The following is a 21,472-nucleotide window of genomic DNA, read 5'->3' as shown; positions in this document are numbered from 1 at the left end:
TTTGACATGTTTGCGTTCCCCGGAGAGCGCGAAAATGTCAAAATTTCCGCAATCCGCATTTTACCGGAAATGTGTTGCTTGCTCGCACAGTGAAATAATACATTCTCGCGTGCGCGCGATCGCCTTACCTGAATCCCCGCGTTCGCCGACAAGTTTTCCCGATCCGGTCGCGTTCCCCACGAGATGTTGGATTGTTGGTAGCCATTTGCGCTGTCTCGCGACAGTTCGCGCCCACAGTAACGTCATTCGTCGCGCGATCACGTCTTTCTTCTCGCGATCATGCACCGCGAGACAAGTGAAAACAAGATGGCCGCGCCCGTGAGCAACCGCATGGGTAAGTTAGCGAACCGCGACCACGCAGAAAATACCGCGAATGGGCGGGAAAAAAACTTCCGTATCTTTGCGATATTTCCGCGTGTTTGCGGAGACTTTTAACATTGTTGCGATAATTTGCGAATGTGAATTTCGCAAATTCCGCCCATACTGTTCCAAATCACGGGTTGAGATTGGAATTATTAAAAGTGAGAATAGGTATTAATCCCGCCCGTTCAAATGAGAAAATTAAAAACATATTAATGGATGACTGTGGTAAATGTACATGCTAGATTCTAAATGTACCTGTGTTCATTTTGTAATGGATTGTCAAAAATTGCTATCTATATGGCAGATGATTTTAAGGCCACTCTTGTTAAAATATGGAATAAGCTCAAGGATACAAGCAATTAAGCTCCTTATTGACATGCAGTTCTTTGATATCGCAATTGCTTTGGCAAAGTTTGTACAAGTAGCTAAAAGATTTCTCATGGAATAAGGAAATGAAAAGGGTGGTCCAAAGGGGATAAACAGAGGCAAATTGAATATCTGTAATTATATTATGTATTGAACGTTTTAGATATACGATCTTGGCTTATAGTATGACAATACAAAAAAAAGTTTTTATGAGAAAATAATGAAATTTGATTTTTTATTTTTTTTTTATTTTAACAATTGTATTTATTATCTGTGTCATGTTGGTATATGTAGTTTAAAGACCAATTGGTCACAATAAACTTATTTTTGATTGATTGATTGATACTAGTGTGCTTGGAGCATTGCTTGCACCACCCACCAAAGTAGCCTTTCAAACCTGTCTCAGGCCTCAGCCGATGCAGGGCCTGCAGTGCAGTTTACTGCCCCATTGACTTGTCATGTAAAGTGGTTGCCATATCTGAAACTCCCCTTTTACTACATATAAGTCACCCCTAAGGTAGTTCCTAGCTAGACCTATGGGCAAGGTACTTTGTAGGTAAAAGGTAAGACATGTGCCTCAACTGTGTGGCATGTCCTGGTAATGACAAACTGCCTATTTGGTTTCTCACTGCTGTGAGGCTGTCCTCTCAAAGGTTTGTATTGAAAATTCCCTGATATGTGCTTCAGTGGTATTTTTAGATATGAAAGGCATAGCATGCCATGTTTGGTATGTTTGGAATAGTAGTGACAAACCCTGCTTATTGGTTTTATTTTTATTTATTTATAAAGTTTTATATAGCGCAAATTTGACCCTAGAGGGTATCAGAGCGCTTTACCGATTAGTTAAATAAGTAGAAAATAGACAACCAAGAAACATAAACTATGACGATGTCCGTACCAATCAGGAGTGAGACAGTGAGTTATAAACCAGTAATCAGACGGAGTGCAAGCCCTGGTTGGAGAACAGCTGGTCAGATCAGTATCCTGAGAATAAGTTTGTGGGTTCAGGGTAGAGATTTGTTCATTAAAAGCAGTTTGACTTCTTTTTTGAATGAAGTGATTGAAGGGATTAGTCTGATTTCAGGGGGCAGGGTGTTCCAGATTCTAGGGGCCAATACGGAGAAGGCTCGGTTGTAGATTTTCTTTTTTTGATATTTTTTTGAGGTTTCAACAGTAAAGTGCTGTTGCTTCTAGATGATCTGCCACCGCCGGATAGTTCCAGTTTGTCAGCTAGGTACTTCGGTGTATTGAAGAGTAGGGCTTTGTGTGTCATGCAAGCATTTTTCCTCTGAATCCTTGCCTCATAAGTGAGCCAGTTTAGTGCTTTCAGATCTGGAGTGATGTGGCTGTACCTTTTTGATCCATTGATAAGCCTTGCAGCAGAGTGAAGGGATGCCCTTAGTGGAGCCAACCTGGATCTTGGCAGACCACATAGGGTAGCACTCCCATATTCTAATCTGGGGATAACTAGCGCTTGCACCACTGATTTAAGGTCGTCGCAGGGGAGGAAGGGTTTTATTTTTCTTAGAATACTCATTTGAGAGTTTGCTCCTCTGGTGGCTGAGCTGATGTGCTCTTCCTAGTGATCTTCTGGAATAAATAATGTGTTGAATGTAGTTGAAAACTGTTAGGTGTTTCATCCAATCTTCGATGTTGAGGGATCTTTTTGGTGAGGCAATTAAGAGGAATTCTGTTTTGAGCGAGTTGAGTTTAAGGTGGTTTCTGGTTAACAAGTTTTGGGTTTTTTGGAGAGTTGTGTTGAGTATCTGGATATCCTCAGGGGAGGAGATTTTAAGGTATAGTTGGGTATTGTCTGTATACATGTGGTATTGTGCATTGGAAAATTTCTTAATTTCGGTTCGAGGCTCCATGAACAGGTTAAAGAGAGTAGGTGATAAGGTGGACCCCTGGGGGACCCCTAAAGTGACAGGAGTCGTAGTGGAAAAGGATTAGTTAACCTTAATTCTTTGAGTTCTGTTGTGCACAAATGAGGCAAACCAATTTAGGACAACCCCTGATAATCCCATTCTGTGTTCAAGTAATTCAAAGAAGCTGTCATGTTTGACCATGTCAAAGGCTGAGGATAGGTCTAGGAGGATTAGGAGGCAATATTTGTTCTGATCTAGCATTTTAAGTGCGTCATCCACTATGCGGGTAAGGACTTTTTCCGTGCTGTGACCCGGACGAACACCAGATTGGAATTGGTCAATAAGGTTGTAGTGTAGTTCCTATTTCCCTTATAGGATCTGCGCATTGGAATAATATAAACTATAGTTGTGACATAGGACTGAGGTCAGTATGCCTCTATCGAGTACATCAAACTTAATTACTTTGTGTGCCAGCTAACTCAGAGGCCACTAGAAACTCCTTGAATAAACAAGAAGGGAGTAGTTTCTGGCAACCGCATAAACATGACAACTTTGTTTCCCTTAGAATCGCAACATGTCTCAGAATCGTGGAAACAATAGATAAAAGTTTCAGTCAATCGTTCATGCTTAGTTTCTTACACAGAAATAGATAGACGGGTGTTTCAATAAAAGGATTTATTGAACAGTCTTGTTTCTCATGTAAGAAGAAATAATACTGTAATAGCATTGTCTTCTAGCTATGACATATATTCATACATATATACATATACATAAATACCATAGGTTAAAAAGTGGATACTCGTTTGATACTTCCAAATCGTTCTACCCCAGTGTACCCAACCTAAGTGTAGTGCAAGGTAAGAAGTAGGTGCTGTATTCTATAGTATGGTATGCTATATTTTCGCACTTGCCAAGTTTGTATGCCAAGAGTTCTTCTAGGTTCTAGTCAGCTCCATACCTTAGAATGAGAGAGGTGGGAATCTCTTTCCGGGTTTCAAACTCTAACACCCCACAAAGGGAGTCAGAACACTGGAAGCTGGATTCTCTGCGAGCAGGGATGACAGCGTCTGGTCAGTGCGTCAGGCGGGGACTCGAATTCTTTCGAACCTGCTGTGGCGAGCCGTATCGAGCTGTGTAGCCAAGCAGTGGTTTGCTATGGTAAGGGAAGGTATATTTCTACCTGGAAGGTGCTTAGGAATGTTAGCAGTGACGTAAAGTCGAGCAGAGGAAGACGTCATGAATGAACCCCTAAGGAATAGTAGTTCATGCATAATAGATGAGTTCTTGGAGAAATCAATAATCCTAGAGAAAGTCCCAATGGCTTAAGGGTCTGGTTTCTAAGAACTCGTTGTGACGTGGGGATGGACGGATGTAGGTGACCATGCCTGTATTTGGATAACATGGCTAATGCCTAAATAAGGATTAGGATTCTATGCCTAATTAAGAACAAATGCGAATTGTGCCTATATAAAGGCATAATTTAGGAAAACCTATATATGGGCATCTAAATTGAAACACAACACCCACTCCACTTTTGAATGATTGATAGTACTAAATGCTAAACATTCAAAATGCTAAACATATAAAATTGAGTACCACATGTTGCTCAAAACATTTGTAAAAACATACTAAAATAAGTCTTTGCTAAAAACATTTTCTAGACATGAAATGCAAAGGTGCTGTACATATGTTCCATTCTAAGCATATGTTTACAGTAAATGCTAAAGGAGTGAACATAAATATATACAGTAATGAAATGGCTCACGAATACAGAAGAAAAAGTCAAAGCCATTCCATGTCATGTCATGGTACATACATGAAATTGTGGTGAATAAAGATTACAATGTGTCCCTGGAAGTCTGTTCTCTATGAATAGTTCCACTGTAAGCCATAAAAAGAAAAATACAAAATTTAGAAAAAAAAATTAATCCAAGGTTTTGCCTTTGTTTTGAAAAATGAAGGCCAAATTCAGAGCTTTCTCTGTGAGAGCCGAATCAAAAGTCAGTGTAAGGAGCTGGTGAAAACATGAAATCGTCTATTCCTGTAGACAAAAGATTATCTACCGATGTCGGTGATAGTTGGAATACCTCGTTTAGAAGATTAATTGCACATAGATGTGAAGCATCGCTAGTAGCAATGTTCGTTTCCGATGTTACCTGTGTGCCTGTTGATCCATCTCGTACCTCAGCCGTAGCATATTGCGTCTGTGAGATCTCAACGAATGCCGTCATCAGGATTGGTAGCTGCTGGGGACAACACAGAGCGTGGGCCGTTATCGGGTCCAGCAGAGTATCGATATCCATTGGCATGACTGATGGGAGTGTTAGACAGATGTCTAGCACGCATTCTTCACCACAAAGCAGGTAGCGTAGAACAGGTAAGATGCAATCTTGCCAGATTGGTCTGAATGACAGAAACCATGTGGTATTTAATTCTCGTAGACGAGGTAAGCCCAAAAGTTGTACTATGCGTTCACGACACTTCCTTTACAGGAGAGCTTTTTCCAAGTTGCTGGGAGTGACGCTGGTGGATTGGCTTGCCATAGCGTAGTAGTAGGAATAAAACAGTTTTCCTGCAACGAGTGCTAGAATTAGCGGCAGACCACCAAACACAGAGTGCACAAAGTTTGGAATGATTCCGAGGACTGCTTGAAAAGGTATTAACAGTCCTGAACATATGGTCTTAAATACATAACAATACCACTCGTATCAGACATGTTTGTTAATGTTCATAAAAATTTATAGAGCGCACGTACGCCGGGTGGCTTCATGGCGCTAAGGCTCGGAAAGCTGTCAGAAGAAACATAGAAGCTAGCCCTGTGCAAATAGCCACGTTTTCAGGGATTTCCTGAATTGCAGGAGATCTGTGCAAGACCGTATTTCCAGCGGAAAGGAGTTCCACAATTTGGGGGCAAGGGTGGCAAATCTGCGGCCACCTTGATGTACCCATTTGAACGCCGGGATAGAGAGGAGTGAGAGATGGGCAGACCTTAAGTTGCTTATGGGGGTATGCCTAAGTATCATACTATTAATAAACTCAGGACTGATGCCATGCGGGGATTTAACAATGAGGCACCCCATTTTAAAGGCACAGCACCGAGAGATGGGGAGCCAATGCAATGTCTTCAACAGAGGGGTTGCTGATTGCCATTTAGGTTGTCGATAGACCAATCGGGCTGCATGGTTCTGGACCATCTGCAATCGTTTAAGCAGGTAATGTGGCATGCCTAAATACACAGAATTGGCATAATACTGATGAGATAGAACCGTGGCTATCATGACCTGAGTCAAGGCATCATGAGTGAGAAGGTGATATATTTTCCTAATTTTCCGCATTTGAAAAAAACACTTGGACACAACCGTGCAAACCTGAGTTTTCAAAGAGAGATCGCTGTCAAGAGAGACTCCTAAGGTTTTAGCCAATGTGGAAGGAAGGGGAGGGGAACCAAGCTCAGGTGGCCAGTAGTGAGGGCCCCAGTACTTATGGCTATCCCCCGTGAGAAATATCTCTGTCTTACCAGGGTTTAATTTGAGATGGTTGTGATCCATCCAACTTTGGATGTAGAGCATGGTGGCCTGGAAATCAGTGACAGAGTTGTGCGAGCTGTCAACTCTGAAAATAAGCTGCAGATCATCTGCATAGTTGAAGACTGACACATTCCTGTTTTTGAGAGACTGGACCAGGGGCACCATATAAAGGTTAAACAGGTGAGGAGAGAGGGCCGAGCCCTATGGGACCCCACAGATGGTATTGCGTGGAGGCGCCAGAAACTGTCCCTGACGAATAGCCTGTGAGCAGTCCTCCAAAAAGGAAGTGAGCCAGCGAGCTGCCGTCCCTTAAACACCAGCCTGTCCGACACGGTGGACCAGAATAGTATGGTCGACCGTGTCAAAGGCTGCGGAGAGATCCAGCAGGACCAGTGCCTGGGGGGAGCTTCTATCAGCGTTGTCCTGGAGGATATTCATGACCGCTAGGATCACGGATTCGGTAGAATGAGCTGTCCGAAAACCAGCCTGGTGAGGATCCAGATATTTCGATGCCTCTAAAAAATTGGAGAGGCATTTAGCTACATGGCCCTCTAGAACCTTAGCCAAGAAAGAGAGCAGGGAGATCGGGCGATAGTTGGATAGGAGCGCGGGGTCAGCTCCAGATTTTTTCAAAGGGGATACCAGTACTGCTTTCTTAAAAGCCAGAGGGACTGTGCCAGATGAAATAGATTCATTCAATGAGGCAAGTGCAGGGCCAGAATGGATTGCGAGGCAGTCCCTCAGTATATGAGGGGGGCAACAGTCAGACGGGGCACCTGGTTTGATTTTCACTAGCAGGTCTTGAAAGATCTCATTGCTGATAGTGGGAAAGCAGCTAAGAAGGCTATTGTTTCTATGTACCACATGTTTAAGATACGTCCCAACATTTATGTGAAATGGGTAGGGCAGTTTGTACGAAACAGAGCCTGTATCTCAGCCGAAGTCCTTGCAATTTGTAGATCATAGGTTTCTTTGGTCGTGGTCAAGGCACGGTCTGTTGTAAAAAAAGAATGGCTTTCATTCTGCTTAAAGTATCAATTCGTATAGAAGAGATGTTCAGTGAAGGCCATAAAGGCGACTCCCTAACTGTGTCTATTTGGGGGAACAAAACTTGCATACAGCAAGTGACCCTGGAGCCAACCGTTACTAGATATGGGATACCTGGCAACATGCACAAAAGTTCTGATCATTCAACATGAGGTAACTCCCATTTGAAAGTTGGCCAAACGTTGGATTAATCACAGCGGCTGGTGAACCTTGCAGGTGGCAGGATAGATTTGTTGTGGAACCGCTACAGGCCCCCTGTAAACTAATATCCCGACATATGAGTGAACCGCTCAGTGCATTTTCACAGTGTGTACTGCTAAGAAACACTTCACGCCCCCCACTCCAACATCTGTGTGTGTAAGGTAAAGCCCAGGGTGTCTTGATGAATTCTTTACCCAACCTTTCATATTTGCCTGCTTGCATTTGTTTGAGGCAATACTGAAAATGGAAAGATGTAACAGGCAGAGTTATTTTGCCATGAATGATCCATTCGGTAGCCGGTTTTTCTGCTACTGTAAATGGCAAGTTTTCCAGTTTTTCAATGCTCTGCACTATATACTTTGCTCCCCTTTGTGCCAGTTCGATCTGTTTATCAGTGAGATTGTATTCTGAAAACAGAGACAACGTGTTGATGAAACGCCAAGGCACATAGCCTGCACGCAAGTTTTGTAGCGTCCAGCCTAATAACAGAATAGAAAGTAATTGAGACTGGCCTTGTTGCAGCAGGACCAAATCTTGTTCTACAATGTCTATAGCAGAGGGTATAATGTTGCCCAGTGACTATATCCTGGATGACAGAGTCGTTAACCCATTGTCGACCACAGCGAGAGATTTCTCTAAATTAATATGATCAATTTCTTTTATTCTTTCTGAGGCGTCTGCTTGGGTAACCTTCCATATTTCATTATAAGCAGCATAGATGCCGGCATATACGAAATGTTTTTGACGCGGTTTTCTTGGAAGAAATCTCTAAGGTCTGTGCCTTCTTTAAGTAAAGATAAGTGTTATTTCACATCCTCTAGTGAAGATGTCTGTAGCCAATCAAGGCATAATTTTCCTACACTGTATGTTGTTACTACCCCTGGATGCTGTCTTTAAACATAATGTTCTTGACAGATGTTTGTGTCTGTGGGCCGGAGCAACCATTTTTCCCATTCAGGATCTGATCTGTTGTTTTGTAAAATTGTATGTACGTCGACCTCCCCCTGTGTAGTGCTATTACTTGCAGGTGTAGGTATGGACGATGTGTTCATGTCTTTGATCTTGGTTAACCCAGGAAAAGACATTTGTTGGACAGTGTCATTCAAAAACATTATTTGCTGTGGGATGATGCAGGCTCTAAACAAAGCTTCTATCCCCTGCACTTGCCAAACCTTTGTACCCCAAACAGATTTTGTGTCAATTGTGTCTTTCCAAAAGTCGAAACCCTGTCAGACAGTTGGGTAATAAAGGCTGCAGAATAAATCTGTTTTGTATTAGTTAACATATTTTTCGCTCCTGTTGTGTTCACATTCTTAAAGTAAAACGTTTCCGGATTGAATGTATTATACCCTGAAAAATATGGAAACTTAATTGCAAACGTTTTTGAGCTACCCCTTGGTGGTGTAGGACAGTGTTCCCATTGGTTGTACATAAATACATTTATAGGTGTTGCAGATCTATGCAAGAAATGATGACCATAGTGGTTGTAACAATAAAGCTCTTCATAGTCTGTTGAACCCTCTAAGTATTCATGGTTACAGAATGCAGCAGACCTTTCTAGATCAGACATCATGTTGTTAACAGTCTCAAAGTCCCAATCATCAGAATAGGTACTGGAGGTAATAAAGTCACTTAATAAAATCTTAAATAAGCGTGGAATCTTCAAAAGTTCCGACGGGCCAAATATATCATATTCCGTTTTGTCCAAAACTATACCATCTTGCATAGGAACATCTGTAATGTTCACTGCTGACAAGTCTCTTGCTTCACGATGAGATGATTTGTGTGGCTTCAAAAGTAAGTTCACATTTTTACTTTCTGTGTCCAAGTGAATATATCTTCCATTTATCAGCATGCTCAGAGTCATACCTAAAGCTAGCCAAAGCTGAAATAAAAGTATTCCAGAAATAATCCATAGTTCAATCCATAGTGAAACCAGATAAGTCTTTTTCAGGAGATGAAAAAAATCTTGTGCTTGTTCTTTGAAAGTTCTTTTGGCTGGCGTCGTTTCAGGCTTGCTTGGATCCTCAGAAAACGTATCAAAGTGAATGAAATAGCCAGAGGCAGTTCTTTCAGTGGTTGAAATTGCATCAGGATTTGTTGAAATCGCTGGCACCAGTTGATGACATGTTACATCAGTGTGGACAGGTGTATCAGGATGAACTGTTATTTGGTTTTCAAGACGAATGAGTTCAATAGCATTGTTGCTTAGACCTTCATTTCTTACTGCTGACTCCTCGAAGGTGAGCAGTCTTTCAGTTTGAACCTCATAGATAGTAGCTAGAAGAGTGCGTCTGCTACTTGGTTGGAGTCCACAAGGCCTACTGCTTGGTATTGGCTACATAGTGTGGTTTGATGAGGTCGATTGACACAAATCTTTGCTCCTTTTTTCCAGCAAGGGGCTGCAGAAGTACTGTTCAGTGGATGGCTAGGACAGGTACTGGTTGTCTGTAAGAAGGCCCAAATTCCTTCTTGTCCGCAATCTTCTCTCTGACAAGATACCCAAGCTTTGGGATCCAGACAGGCCATGCTGGGACGGCTGGATTTTCCCCAGTGATGGTTGGCTTCAGGAACACATTGCTTTGTTTCGATCTTTGTTCATTTAAGTCCTGTAAAACAGCCAAACAATCTTTGATATCAAATGGTTTATTTTCCACCACTGTGCCTTTACACTCGAGATCTGGAACCCACATTCTTGTCCCAAATAGGTCCTCATATGGAGTGACCCCCCCTAGAGAACTTCGTGACAATTGTTTAATGAGCGTTGGACCCCATAAAGATGTTTGACCCACCCATCACCCAAACCTAATACCCTAGCTGTTATAGACTGCTTTATGTCCCGGTTTTTCCTTTCCACAACAAAATTTCCCTCAGGATGGAATGGAGAGGAGTACCGCAATGCAATGCCCAAACTGGCCATGGCTTCTTTGTAAGCTTGAGAGCTAAACGCAGGGCCCTAGTCAGAATGTAGTGTGCCAATTGCGTATGTGCCGATAAAGACTCACAAATGTTTTATAACAGTTTGAGCGTCAGCCGAGCGCTGAGGCCACATCCATAGAAACCTAGAACACGAATCCACTGCGACCATGATATATTTATAGTTACCAACCCTTTGCAAGGGTCCGCAGTGATCCTGGTAAACACAAGCTAATGGTTTATCTGAAATTAATAACAGGGGAGTCTGCGCAGGACGTTTTACTGTAGAGACTTTCATCTGTTGGCATATTTCACATTCCAAAACATAGTTTTTGGTCTGTTTCCTAATGCCGGGCCACCAATATCTCTGTTTTAATAATGATACTGTGGCAGAAACACCTGCATAGGCAGAGGCTATCCCTTCATGAGCTGCTAGGATTAGTCCTAATCTACGTTCCATGTTTGGAATTACCCCATCCCCCACTCCAGGGATTCAAGCAAACAGAACGTTGTTCGCATCAATTACATACGAGTATTTGAGTGGAAACTTTTTAGGTAACGCTGCACCACTGCCTTTGCTTGAAGCATTAACAGCCAATAATATCTCACTGTCTATTCTCATTTTTTTTTTAAATAGTTTTTATTCACATTTGACATTTTAATACAATACATTACATACTCCCCCTCCCCCCTAGGAGACCAAGGTCAAGAAGCACCTTCGGTTAAACCACCTTTAGTATATACATTGAAGAAGTAGACTCTCGCAGCGTGCAGATTTGATAGCCCAGAAAGACAAAGAGGAAAAGAAAAGAAAATAAGGAACAAAGAAAAAGAGATTCACACATCCACTTTCTCCTTAGGATTATTCCTTTAAATATATTATCCTTAGCTGTGATCTTCTATCCAGAGTAACAATGTTTCCCAAATCATCATTCATCTTTGTTTTTTCTTAAATCCCTTGTTCTTATATATGGCTACCTCCACGCTACATATGGCAAGTAATCTAGCCCTCCATTGTGTGGAGGTTGGCGGTTGAGGATCAAGCCATGCGGTGGCAATACACAATCTAAGAGCCGCCATTGCTACAAAACTCAGCCCCTGTTGGTGTATTGGGCGCTCGATTGCAGCCACTCCTAAGATCATTTCTTCACTAGAGATAGTAATTTCTACGTGAAATAAATCCGAAATTAAATTAGATATTTCTATCCTAAGGTTAGTAAGTGATGGGCACGTGGCGAACATGTGAGTATCATTAGCTGCCGCCAATGAACAGCGTGGACAAGCGGTTCCCGAGCCGCTGGCCCATTTGCCCATTTTATATGGTGTGTAGTAAAGGGCAAAAAATGTTTTATAGAATTGTGCTTGTAATTTTATTGACATTAGCAATGTTTGTGCAAGCTCTAGCGCTCGCTCCGTTATTACTCGCTGTACGAATAGGTTAGTCTGCCATCTAGTAAAATGTTTATCAAGATCATCCGGGAAAATACTAGTAAGGTCCTTATATATTTCCCCGATTCTAGGGGTAGTTTCCGAACATAATTTATCTATTACTATGATATTTTGAAAATTACAGCGCCCCCCCATTTTCTTTGACAAGAAATCCCTAACCTGTAAGTACTTAAAAAATCCCTATTGCTAACATTATAATCATTACGAAGTTCTGAAAAACTTTTCAATCGGTTTTCGATATAGAAGCAACCTAGTTGGGTAATCCCTACCCTGACCCACCTAGACATATAACCATCATGAAATATCTCAGAGAGATCAGAGTTGCCACTAATTGGAGTATAACTTGAGAAGCGTCCCAACCCTGGGAGTTTACGGATATTGCTCCAAGCTTTCCAAATTCCCAAAATAGTCTTGAGTTTAGTTTTCTTAAAAAAGTTGTCATTAATATGTCGCTATAAACACCCTTTACTTCTATCTCCTAAAGTCATTTCCTGTGGGGTCGGGATCGCACAATTACTCGGCTCGATATCTATCAGGTTTGTACAGTATTTGGCCACTGTTGCCCGATAATAGATCCTGAAGTTAGGCAACGCTAACCCTCCTCTTTATTTTGGTAACATAATCCATTTTAGTGACCTTCGTGGTTTCTTAAATCCCCAAATAAATCTAGAAAACAGAGATTCGATGTTTTTAAGGTAATACGGGGAAAACTCAAGACAAATTGTTCTGAAGAAGTATAAAAATTTAGGTAGGATCAGCATTTTAATCAAATTGCATCTGCCACCAATAGTTAAGTGTAGATTATCCAATCTAATTAAGTCTTTTCTGGTGCGCCCTATTAGTGGATCAAGATTTATCTGTACAATTTTATCTACCTTGGCACTTATATTGACACCTAGATAAGTAGCATGTTCCACAACTCTATTGTCTTCCATCTCCACTTTGTCATTTATGATTATTTGAGTTTTCGCCGTATTCAGTTTATAACCAGAAGTTTTGCCGAATCGTGTTGCTTCCTCCTCAACCATCTTGATTGCCTCCTTGGGGTTGGTGGTAACTAAAGCTATATCGTCTGCGTAAGCTAGGACTTTGGTTTCATAATTGTTGATCATAATAGACGGCATGTAAGGATGGTTATCAAGTTTGTGTATAAATTGATCAATATATATCGCGAATAGGAGGGGCGAGCAGAGACACCCCTGTCTAGTTCCCCTCGTAATCATGAAGTTCTCGGACATATTCCCGTTTATCACGACGTTAGCCCTTGGATTGACATATTGTCCTTGGATAGCTTTGATAAATCCCTTTGTTAATCCCCGATCTGACATTGCTGCCCATAAAAACTTCCAGGAGACCCTATCGAACGCCTTTTCTGCATCCAGAAGAATAAGGGCCATAGGGTCTCCTGTAGTTTCTGCATAGTCAAACAAAGAGATAGCTCTCTGTATATGATCGCTTGTTGATCTGCCGGGGATAAATCTGTGTTGTCGGACTGATACAATTTTATGAATTATAGGTGCTAGTCGCCCTGCAAGGAGTTTGGAGTACATTTTTGAGTCTCCATTAATCAGGGTTATTGGGCGATACGAGCTCATTTCCAACAGATTTTTCTTTTTCTTCAGGAAGATCATAATTTTTGCTAAAGACCAAGACGGTGGTGGATTTCCTCCCTGAAATATGGACTTAAAAAGTTGTAGCATGATAGTTTTCATTTGTTCTGCAAATTCAAGGAAAAACTCTGTAGGGATTCCATCTACACCTGCTGCTTTGCCAGCGGTCATGGATTTCATGGATAATAGAATTTCCTCCCAACTAATGGGAAAGTCCAGTAAATCCTTATCTTCTTGTCCGAGGGGCTCAACCTGCTCTTTATCCAGATAGTCTCTAGCATCCTCTTGCGCTCCTATCGGATCCTCATACAATTCTTGATAAAACATTTGAAAAGCAGTTCTAATATCGAGTTCTTCTAGTCTCAATTCACCATTCCTATTATTTATAGCTTTTATCATATTTCCCGTCATCTCCTCCCTTGTACGAACAGCCAGCTGGTGCCCTACTTTCTCGCTGAATTCATAAGTTTTTTCCTTGTATATCATAGCTTTGGTGATCGCTTTTTCCGTAAATATCTCAGATATCTTATTTCTAGCGATTGCAACTTGCGCTAGTCCTTCGGAACCCAGACCTGTTTGCAGAGCTATAATCAAATCTGCTTCAGCTTTATTCAGATTCTGATATAAAGAGGCTAGTTGTTCTTTACCTTTCCTGTTAGTGCGTACTGAGAATTGCAATGTCTCCCCTCTGATGCCAGCTTTCATTGCATCCCAAACTACCTTAACAGGAGCACTGCCCATATTTATTTCTAAGAAAGATGGTAGCCACTCTCTCATAAGAGTACAGTACTCCTCATTTCTTAAGAAGGCTCTTTCAAATGTCCAAAGGTTTTAGTACGGATAGTACTACTACATGCAATATTCAGTTCTAGAGGGTTATGATCGGATAATACCCTTGGAAGCTTCCTTATAGTGCAGCCATCCCTGATGGAATTCGACAGAAGAATATAATCTAGACGGGCATGACGAGAATGGGGATGGGAAAAGAAAGTATATCCTTGGTCTCCAGGATGACCCAATTGCCATCCATCCAGCAGGCCATGTCGTTCGCACAAGTCTTTAAACGCTCTAAAGACTTTAGGTTTTCTCCCTTGATAGTTAAATAAAGGACCAGCGGTCCAATCTCCAGGTAGGTGAAGGTTTAGGTCACCACACACAATAAGAGGCAAGGGCCAATGTACTAATTCATTAGAAATGCTTAGAAGGGTATCAGGGTCATCCCCCAGATTCCCATAAGCTGTACATAGGGTCACCGTATTCTGACCACTATTGTATCAACACTCAGTAATAGCCCATCTCCCAAGCTTGTCTGTAAGTGATCGACTAAATTGTAAGCCCCCTCCTTTAGCAAGAATGGCCACTCCCTTCGTGCGAGTTCCCTGGGTGGATGCAGCTATCAGTTGAAACCCCAAGGATTTCAGCAGATGTTGTTGGCCTCTCTCTATATGGGTCTCTTGTAAGCAAACTATATTTGCTTCCATGGCTTGGAGACCTTCTGCTACGGTTTGTCTCTTTATTAGGTCATTGAGCCTGCAAATATTTAGGGATATAATTCGTAGTCTAGCCATCTATATTATAAACCTTACGTGGTGTAAAAGCGATAATTGTTATTTTTAACCGCCATACTCTTCCTCCCTGGCCCTTGATCAGTTCTTTAAATCCTACTAACAAATGTATTTCTTTTGAAATACTAAAGGTACTCTCTTCACTGATTGTCTTCCCTTGGTCTTCCACCCATCCCAACCCTTCCCTCCCTCCCTTCCCTCCCCTCCACCTGCTTGCCCACCCCCTCACCCCCCCTTACCACCCTATGAGGCGTCCTGGGTCCTGAAGTACCCAGGTGTGGGCGTCGTTATGATCAGTGCGCCTACGCTTGCCCCGTTGCCTAATTATATATACCCTAGACATATCGACTAGAAAGCGGTATATGGTCATTAATCCAGCCATTTCATTGCATACTAAAGAACAATCCCAAAAATACCAAATATTAATATCATATTTGATTCCCAAGTTGTTCGTTACCCATCCTCAACCCCTTTCCACAGTGTGACCCCAAGCATTAACAAGATCTGCGTGCTAAACCCTTTACACATTTTTTTTTTTCCCCTTATTTGTCATTATTTTGTTTTACTTTCTCCGATATTTCCCTCAGGTACGCCTCCGCCTGGATTTCACTTGAAAAACTTTGCGTTGTTCCCCTGAAGTTTATTTTTAATTGTGCCGGATTTTGCAAATATACTGAAGCTCCGATTTGTTCAAAGGGGGTAAAAAGTTGTCTCATTCTGCGTTCGACAGTTGCATGTGCAAAATCTGGTCTGACAAAAAACATAAAACCCTTGTGTTCTTTTTTACTAGTAGGCCTTGCCAGGTCATATATAGCTTCTCGCAATGTAAAATTGACAAAATTAACTAGCATAGCCCTCGGCTATTGAGGCAAATTGTCAGAGCATTTTGGTAAAGTAAGAGGAAATCTATGGGCCCGTTGAATTTCTCTGTCCATATCCCATGAGCTGAGTTCCGGAAATACAGATTTAAGAAGATTGACCACGAAGCCCCTTGAATCACTTTCTTCTGCACCCTCAGGAATCCCTATAAAATGTAAATTATTTCTCCTTGCTCGGTTTTCTTGATCTTCAAACTTAGCCATTAAGTCTTTTAATATGTCATCTTGTTCCTTTGCCTGGGATTTGAGCTTGCCCACATCAACTTCTAAATTATCTGTACGTGCTTCAGCACAGCTCATTCTATCAGAGATCTCCAAGCAGGTATTCCCCACTTTATTGATAGCCCCCTCAAGTTTTTGAATAGACTGATGATTCCGATGGCTATCTTTTTTAGCATCTTTATGTAAGTTTTTGATTGAGGACTTCCCTCAACGAGGGCTCTGTTGGTGGTCCCGATCCAATGCCATATTTCTTTCGCATTTGTCCCCCTTTTTCTTCAGGTTCATTCATGATGTTCTGCCTCCGTTCAGGTTCGGCTTTTGATGTTGAGTGGGGGCTCTTGCGAGTCGATTTAGCTCTGCTTGAGGTTTGCTCTGTATTACTTCCCGGATCTGTTGTTTCCTCGTAGATTCGTTTACATTGCCTCTTGTTTCTAGTTCTTTTCTTTTCAATCTTTTTTCTGGGTGTTATGTCTTGTCCTGATTCATTCATATTTTTTAGATCCATGAAGTCCGATGCCTCCGGAATTGGTCCTTCAGATTTAGGATCTTCGCTAGCTTCACTCTCCTCGCTTGGCTCGCTGGAAATGGAAACACCTGTTTCGTACAAATCCGAATCTGATTCTTCGGAGCTTGCATCGTTAACTAGTTGGGGATTTTCCCCCGAGGGGTGTATTTGCATCGCTGAAGGAGCATGGGCGTGGTTCTCCCTACCTGCCTTGCGTTTAAGGCAACTCTCGTTTTGATCCAGTTTACTTGTGACAGCTCCATATCCTTCAGCATCAGGGCATGTGTCCATATTTGAATTTTGACTGGGACCCATAGTGAATTTGTCCCCTGCAGATCCCGATTCCAGACACGCTGCCGAGTCTACACCGCCATAAACACCCTCTTGCTTGTCTTGATGAAACTTATTAGAGCCAGTACATAGCCCATCTTTAGTGAGAGAGCTAAATAAATTGTCTATCCTAGGCTGTGAGTCTATTGATTGACCCGATGATTTGGCCGCAGCCTTCAAGTTTTTGATAGTTTGTATCCTTTTTGCCTTTTTCTCTAGTTACGCATCTTCTGTATCCTTTCCCAGCTCTTTCTCCTTCCCTTTTCTTTTCCCCTGATCATTATCTTTATTTGCATTCTTATCTGCATCACTTTTTTAGTTTTTATGTCTTGCTTTTTAGCTATTACGTTGCCATCATGTTTCCCCTCGTTGTTTTCCTTTGCCCGGGACCCCCTAGTTTCTGGTCGTCTTTGCGAGTCTCTTGCCATCTGCGGGCATTGTTGGTTTCTCGCACCTTTAATAATTCCCGTCCTCTCTAGTTTCTCCGACTTCTTCTCCAGGCTTTTTTGCATCTCCGTGTCCTCAGACTGAGTCAGTTGTAGAATATGTATGTCTTGTGACACGTGATTTGTACCTTGGGGTGGTTGTGGATTCAAGGGGACCTGTGTGTCTAGTGCAGTTTTTTCTTGAGTAGTTTCCGATGCCAATAAGTCGTTTGCCGTGTTCTCTTTGCCTTTCCCTGAACTCATGATATCAGCCATACCCAATGCCCGTACTAATCTGAAGGTCTGTGGAAGTGGCACTGGTATTGTCAGTGAAATTAGCTGCCTTGGCTTCGATGATAGTTGTCTAAATATCTTTTGTCTACTCTTATTTAGTTTCTCCCCTATACTTATACTCACAGAGCTATATGCTCTTTCTCGAACTGCCCCAATTTCAATTCCTGATTTCGTTTCAATAACTAATTTTATAACAAATTGTGCCACACTTTCAGCAGCTTCTGAGGTGTTGGCACGTGCTCCTTTGGCTCCTTTGGATCCTTTGGCTCCCCTGACTCCCTTGACTGTCAATCCTTTTTTGGTCTCGAAGGGACCCGTCTTTTTGAGACGTTTCTGGTATGCAGGGTGAAAGTCTGTTCGGGCTAGTATTGGGTTGGTCATGCGTGTTACCTGAAAGTAGCCCCCAAGCGTCCCCAAGCGTCTCTTGTGAAGTTTTGTTATCACTTGCTTGCTTGTATTCTTGAATTCTTGTGTTCTTGTGTTCTTGCGCTTATTCTGTCCTTTTTTTAACCCCCCTGACTCAGACTCAGACTCTAGCTAGATTCGAGACTAGATCAGGTCAGGTTTGGGTTCAGATTCAGTCCAGGTCCAGGTATAAATATAGATATAAATGTATTTATAATATAATAGCAATAGCAGTATTATTCAGTTTCAGTTCAGTTCAGCTCGAATCGGTTTCCCTTATAAACTTCCTGCTCCAGACTTCCAGCTCAGTTCTCTCCCAGCTCTGTTGGTTTTGTCTTTCTTTTTTTTTTCCCCCCTCACCTTTTTTTTTCTTTTTCTTTTTCTTTTATCTTCTTCCCATTGGGTTTTTTAGCCTTTTAGCCTTTCTTTTGGCCTTATGGTGTTGTTACTTTATCTTTCTTAGTAAATGGCCGCAATTTGTCAACACCCCACGGACGCCACGGTCCAATAGCTCTGTCAGTTTTTTGCTAAGTCTTGACTGACTAGCCAACCAACCAATGACAGTGGCCTTCTTTCAGGCAGCGTATGTTGAGTAGCGTACAATATGTGTCTCCTTAAGCACGTCCTGCAGTGTCCGCCGATGTGATGTCAGTCAATCAATCAGGCAGCAGGCAGGCAGACAGACAGGCGGCAAACAGGTCAGCAGAGCCAGCCGGAGAAAGCCTTCTGCACTAGAGTTTCACTGTGGTAAGTTGAGGTTTTGAGCTGTGAACATGAGCGTGAGCGTGATGCAGGTAGTTATAGGTAATTGTAGCGCATTAGAGGGGTCTTGTCCCAGGTTAAAGCTAAGATTCCGAGACTCCTAGTTTACTCTCTCCCGTCGCCGATTTCAGCTTCGTGTGCTCTTCAGCTTCGAATCTCCGGTGCCTACAGCGTTGGGGCTCAAGGGGCTCGAGGGTGAAGAATTCTTTCAATCACACACCACACTTCAAGTGCTCAGCCAGCTTCGTTATGTCACCAATCGCCAGTCACAAGTCACGGTTGTACCATTTATCGCGCACAGTTGATAGTGCTGCAGCAGTACTCACAGTATTCATAGTCCCACCATGTCAGCCCCAGTTTATTGCTGTAGTTGCCGCTTTCTTTCCCCGGGTCAAAGCATGTAGACTTAGGCGTTCTGGGTGACCCCAAGTCTCTCCTTCTCCTTCTCCTTACCGCAGCTCTCAGTTTCTACGGCTCCTGTCTTCTCTTGCCTCACCTCACCCCGCCTCACCTCACCTCGGCTTGACATTGGCATTGGCATTTGGCATTGGCATTGAATTCTTTATTTCGCCAGCTCAGCTTTTCTGTTTTCTGTTTTTCTGTTCAGTGCTCAGGTTCAAGCGGTGTTTTGGGAGTTCTGTCTCCCCCGAAGCAAGTTGGCGCAAGTTGGCTGGTGCCACAGAGATCACACACTGCTGCCTCCACCGATCATTCTTTCGATCCTTCTTTCTTGTCTGATTTCTAATTAATATCTCAGAATGTCTCAGAATTAGCACGTATTAGCACAAATTAGCACGACCATCTAGCCGACACGGACATAGCTTAGCTCAACTCAGTCCTAATCATGAGGCTGCAGGCTCACGGAGCAAGCTTTCCAGCGTCCTCTCACACTGACGCCATCTTGCCTCTTACTTGTCTAATGTCTATTCTCATTTTTGAACGAGTGATCGCAGCTACGGAGGCCGTTTGCACAGCCCCCTTCGCGGCTTCTTCAGCCAATGAATTCCTTGCAACGTGAACGCCATCACGTTGATGACTCAGCGTGTGTATCACATGAGTGCTTTGTAGTCCGTTTCACAATTGAACTACTTGTTCCCAAAGCATTTTATGCTTGATTGTGCCACCTCTTGCATCTTTGAAACCATTTTGAAGCCAATTCTGTAAATATTCATTATATGATTGAACACAGTAAAAAAAATCGCACACTATAAGTGTGGGAAACTTGTGATCCGTATTTTGAAGTGCCAATTTGAATGCTTGTAGTTCAGCTCGCTGACCTGTATAATCTCCTAGAGATTGTGTTTTAGTGACCATTGGTCAGAATTTACCATCACGCATGCGACCTTTAACGATTGTGCACGCTGCACTGTAAGCTTGCTTACTTCTAGTAGCGGGTTGTGCTGATCCGTCAGTATAAATTATAAATTCTTACTGATCAAGAGGAAGAATGTCAATAGGCAGAGTACATTCATGGTCCTATTGCAGGAATGCTTGTGTTTTTAAATAAGGATCAAAAACATATTCAACATCTGTTGCAGCAAGAGAATTAACCCATTTTATATATCTTGGATGTAAAGCTTTTGCATTTGGAATGCTCGCTTTTGTAATTGCCTTTAAGGCTGGTACCGGAGTCATGACAATAATGCGTTTCCCCTGAGCTAGAGCTCTTTCTTTTGCTACAGCGGTTTGAACTGCTGTCAGAATTTTTTCTGTCGAAGTGAAGCGCATTTCCGCTTGTGTATACAATTGGTACTTTATCACCTTCATTAAAAGTTAAGTAGATGAATCTGCAATGACCAGGAATTATTCAGATCACTAAATTGCGTGTATTTACGCGTGTTTGTAAGTGATTTGTTGCTAACATGTCAGCTTGAAGTGAACGCAGGATATCAGTGTGTTCCTGTGTCCAATCTTTGATTTTGAAATCAGGCTTGATTAATTCGTAGAGAGGTGTAACATTTTCTGAGTAATTTAGAATGTGAGTTCTTCCAAAATTCAGCAAACCTAGAATCGACTGTAAGTTTTTGAGCGTTTTTGGAGGTTGGAGCAGTGCACACTTTTCTAAAAAGTTAGCTGCCAGGCTTTTGCCTTCACTTGAAAGCTCATATCCTAGGAAAAGGACATTGAGATGGGCAATTCTGGATTTTTTAAAGTTGAATTTATAGCCCTCAGAAGTGAAGCCCAGTATAATGGTATTCACCCTGTTCAAGTGCCTATCCAAGTCATCGTCTGTCAGATAGATATCATCGACATATGACAATGCCTCATCATCATAAATTTGTAGTAACTCTGTTACTCTTGCTGAGAATAACCCTGGGCTGTTCTTTAACCCATGGAGTAGTCAACAAAAGTGACGCTGGGTCCCCATTATTGAGAAAGCTGTCAAGTACCTAATTTCAGGTGCTATGTTTTGACAAAAGAAACCATTTGAAATGTCTAATGTGGTTTTATATTTTTTACGCACAATGTTATTCATTAATGCTGTACTGTGTGTATTTTGCACTGCAAATGTCTTAGAACAAGTGTTCAGGTGTCTGTAATCCAAAACTAGACGATATGTATTGTCTGGTTTGGACACAGAAAACAAAGGATTGTTCATTGATGAGGTGCATGTTTCAATCACCCGTTGGTATTCAAGTTGATCTAAAATCTCCCTCCCTCACCACAAGGTGGGGAGATCTCAAAGATCTCCCCATATTGTGGTGAGGTGTGTCCTCATCCCATCCTACTTGATTTTTG

This window comes from Triturus cristatus, chromosome 3_1, assembly GCF_964204655.1.
Source record: "Triturus cristatus chromosome 3_1, aTriCri1.1, whole genome shotgun sequence".
NCBI lineage: Eukaryota > Metazoa > Chordata > Amphibia > Caudata > Salamandridae > Triturus > Triturus cristatus.
The sequence above is the reverse complement of the archived record's forward strand: the minus strand, read 5'-3'. Positions refer to the sequence as shown.